The 4,311-nt window shown below is 44.8% G+C and overlaps 1 long non-coding RNA gene across 1 annotated transcript; it reads left to right on the top strand.

Annotated features, from left to right (window-relative positions):
* LOC114071474 lies at positions 1 to 398 on the top strand. Its single transcript, XR_003574043.1, has 2 exons — positions 1 to 47; positions 100 to 398. It is a non-coding gene; the product is annotated as an uncharacterized LOC114071474 (long non-coding RNA).
* Positions 399 to 4,311: the final 3,913 nt, after the last annotated feature.

Here is a 4,311-nt window from a genome sequence, read left to right as displayed (position 1 = left end):
CCAGGAGATGTTGGAGGCTATTCGCATGGCCAGTGACACTATCCATGGTAAAACTCCCCGCCCTGGAGAGGTACAAGGTGTTCCCACCTGAGCTGGAAGTGTATAATAACTCATAACTTCTTTGAGTGTGGGGGCTTCTCTCCCCCACCCCCAACAGATCAAGACCACCACTTCAACTAATAGACATGGAAGCTGCAACTACCAAGTTTCATCGCTGCACCCCGTGGGTGGTGACTATATATATCTTTCCACCTTTATCCTTTCTTTGCTTTTCTCTCCCTTATGAATTTCCTTAAGTGTTATCCTAATGATTGCTATATTGCTATAGATGATAGATAACACCCAAAATGGCAACATACCTGTTTACCTTTGAAACAAAATTGTTCTAAAATAAACCCAAACACAGATTCTTCAATGTTGTTTTCACTCTAATCCACCCCAAGGGATTTATTAATAAGAACCTGGGTTACTCCCCCCCCCCCTCCTTTCTGGGGCAGGTCGCAACACTTTCGTGTCCATTTCTTCTTGTGTATAGAGGTGACCGATACTGTCAATATGGGTTAGTCTTCTGGTGCAGCCACATTACCCACTGAGCGATTGTACTACTTGTCGCTGGGGTTTGAGTAACCATAATGCTTGTCACTATTTAAGTAGCTGCAGTGCTTGTCGCAGGTATCACAGAATCACACAGAATATGCCAAGTTGGAAGGGACCCACAAGGATCATCGAGTCCAACTCCTGACCCTGTACAGGGCCATCCACAAGAGTCACACCATGTGCCCAAGAGTATCGTCCAAACGCTTCTTGAACTCTACCAGGATGGGTGCTGTGACCAATTCCCTGGGGAGACTGTTCCAATACCCATCCACCCTCTGGGTGAAGAACCTCTTTCTAATATCTAACCTGAATCTCCCCTGACACAACTTCAGGCCATTCCCTCAGGTTCTGTCACTGGTCACCACAAAGAAGAGATCAGTGTCTACTCCTCCTCTTCCCCTCACAAGGAAGTTGTAGAATGTAATGACATCTCCTCTTAGTCTCCTCCAGGCTGAACAGACCAAGTGACCTCAGCCACTCATATGGTTTCCCCTCAAGGTCCTTCACCATCTTTGTTGCCCTCCTTTGGATGCTCTCTAACAGCTTAATGTCTTTCTTATATTGCAGTGACCCAAACTACACACAATATTCAAGGGGAGACCGCACGAGTGCAGAGTAGAGTAGGACGATCACCTCCCTCGACCGGCTGGCGATGCTTTGCCTGATGCACCCCAGGACAGAGTTGGCCCTCCCGGCTGCTTGGGCAAACTGCTGACTCATATTCAACTTACCATTGACCAGGACCCCCAGGTCCCTTTCTGCGTCACTGCTTTCCAGCATCTCATTCCCCAGTCTGTATGTACATCCACGGTTGCCCCATCCCAGGTGCAGAATCCGGCACTTTCCCTTCTTGAACTTCATATGGTTGGTGATTGCCCAGTCCTCCAATTTGTCAAGGTCTCTGCAGAACCTCCCTGCCTTTGAAAGAGTCAACAGCTCCTCCCAGTTTTGTGTCACCTGCAAACTTGCTTAGTATCCCTTCCAGTCCTGTGTCCAAGTAATTTATGAAGATATTGAAGAGAACAGGGCCTAAGATGGAACCCTGCAGAAGCCCATTAGTGACAGGTCATCAGTCTGATGTTACTCCATTCACTATTACCCTTTGCGCTCAACCCAGGAGCCAATTTCTTACCCATCACATGATGTGTTTATCCAGCTGTGGATTGGACAGTTTGTCCAGAAGGATCCTGTGAGAGATGGTCTCAAAAACTTTACTGAAATCCAAAAAGATTGCATCCACTGGCTTCCCTTGGTCACCTAGCTGGGTTACCTTGTCATAGAAGGAAATCAGGTTTGATAAGCAGGACTTTCCTCTCATGAAGCCAAACTGGTTGTAACCAATGACTGTGTTGTCTTTCAGGTGTTTTTCAGTACCCCTCAGAATAATCTTCTCCATATCTTTACCAGGCACTGAAGTGAGACTGACAGGCCTGTAGTTTCTGGGGTCCTTCTTCTTGCCCTTCTTGAAAATTGGGACAACATTCCCCAGCTTCCAGTCAGCTAGGACCTCTCAGGATTCCCAAGACTGCTCAAAAATCATCAAGAGAGGTTTTGCGATGACATCCGCTAGATCTTTGAGGTGATACCTTGGAGTTTTGATTTTTTAATCTTGTAGATTTTAGAAGTAGTTACATAGTAAATGTAGATTTTAAAGTAGCAGCACATTATCCCTTAGCCTTTAACACAGTAAATACACATAGCAAACCCTGTTACCCATTCCCATATCAATTCCCCTAAATTCCATTAACCTGTTTAGTCTCATTTTCAAGGTAGAATTGTAGAGAACACCCTAAAATCTGTGCAAGAAGATATAGCCATAGACGCAACAACCTTCAGGCCTAGAGCTCTGGAAGGCCTCCAAGAACAGCAAGTGCTCCAAGGAAGATGAAGAAGAGGAAGAGGGGGTCCCCCAGACTCAATTCCCGAGAGGCTTGTCTGGGGGCAGAATCTGGGCAGTGGCTGGATGAGGATTGGGTGAAAATCATTAAAAAAATTGTAAACACCTGTATTCAGGGGCACGCTGTGGTGGTATTCCTGGAAGCCTGGGGACTCATTAAAGCCTTTGTATCCCTATCTTACCTCCTACCTAATTTGGCCTGGAGTCTTTTTTACCTCCACAACCTTTTAAGCAACAAAGGCCCTGACCAGATATCCTGCCTGGGAGGAAAAACTGAACTATATAAATATACGAGACTCCATGCAGTCTCTCTCTCTCTCCTTCCCTCCTGCAACCTGAACCATGTGAGTTAGTAACACTTTTTTCCTCCTCTTCTCTCTCTTCCCTCTTCTCACTCTCCAGCTGGCACCATGTGAACCATCAAATCTTGTCAGTAACTGTTCTTTCTCTTATTGTCTCTTTCTTTTCTTTCTTTATTCCTATTATTTTGTTTTCTTTTACTCTTTTCCTTCTCTTGTGGGTAACTTAAAACCAATGAATTGTGTTTTACTAAAGCTGGTATTTGGATTGGTTTAGTGGGTGTTTCCTGTGGAATGGGTCTTTTTCTGAAGGCTTTAGTGAAATGCGCTTGTATTTTACTCTGTAAAAATCCTTTTGCCAAAATATCATATTTTTCTCACTAAATTAAAAAGAATTTCTCTTAGAGGAGAGTGTGTGAGTCTTTCTCCGGGCGCTACTTGGAGGTTATAACAAACCAAAAGACTTTTAAAAAGTCTTACATAAAAAATGCAACCGCTCTGGGCAGTTCATAGCTTAATTTGGAGCGTAACAATGTTGTGGCTCTTTCTCGCAGAAAAGTGCTGCCCTATCTCTTCCTGACCCCCTTTCTCCAGCCAAATCTTGTTTTTTCTCACAGTGAGTTTATACCAATAGTCCTTGGGTATTACCAACAATTCTCGTCTGTTATTACTAACAGTCCTTGGTTGACTCCACAACCATCTGGTTATTGGTGTTTGAGACATACACATCAGCCCCTTATCTTCTTGGAATCGAAAGCTCAAAAAGGTCTCACAGAACCACTGTTTATAGGGTTGCAAGAGTGGGCTTTAGTCACAGTAATTTTCCATCCTGGCTACAATTCGAGTTGGTAAGTTTGTTTGAAGGTTGGGGAAAAGCAGTATTATTCCACTTGGGATGTTATTCAGGTAAAAAAAAAATAAGTTTCCAAGGCTGCTAGTTAAAAAACAGGTGTTCATTAGACAACACTAGTTCTTGGGAACAAACAGTGTTTCCGATAAGCTGGAGAGGGGCTTAGTCCAGATGCCTAATGAGAATTTCTCAGATCATAGTGTGGCCTGAGTTGGGGGGATGAGCTAAAGTCTGCTTCTCTGGGCCTCTATATGCCTGCATACCTGGTGCTGTATAGGTAATTCCATTGTCGAAAAACCCCAAATTTGGGCAGTGACACCAACCACATAGTCATGTATTAATAGACTCAGCCCGTCTGTTTCTTCCAATGTTGCTGCCTTCAACTGGAAGGATAGAAAAAAATATAACTTGTGCCCCAGATTCCCTCACCAACCATCCCAAGACCCTGAAATGCTTTTTGATTGCCTTCAGACTACATGTTGCCACTTCATCATCCCCTATGTGGGAGATCAGTAATGGGTAGTAGGCCAAGGGCAGCACCAGGCTAGGAAGTTTCCTACTGACATCCTTAACCCAGGCCCCAGGGAGGGAGAAGCCCTCCCTATGGGTTGGGGGGTTGGGCCCAGTTGGCATATTGGGCTCTCTGTTCCCCTTAGAAGGGAATGGCT

This window comes from Empidonax traillii, unplaced genomic scaffold (assembly GCF_003031625.1).
Source record: "Empidonax traillii isolate 1590-97213 ecotype Southwest subspecies unplaced genomic scaffold, ASM303162v1 scaffold2035:size41579, whole genome shotgun sequence".
Lineage (NCBI taxonomy): Eukaryota > Metazoa > Chordata > Aves > Passeriformes > Tyrannidae > Empidonax > Empidonax traillii.
The sequence above is the reverse complement of the archived record's forward strand: the minus strand, read 5'-3'. Positions and strand labels throughout refer to the sequence as shown.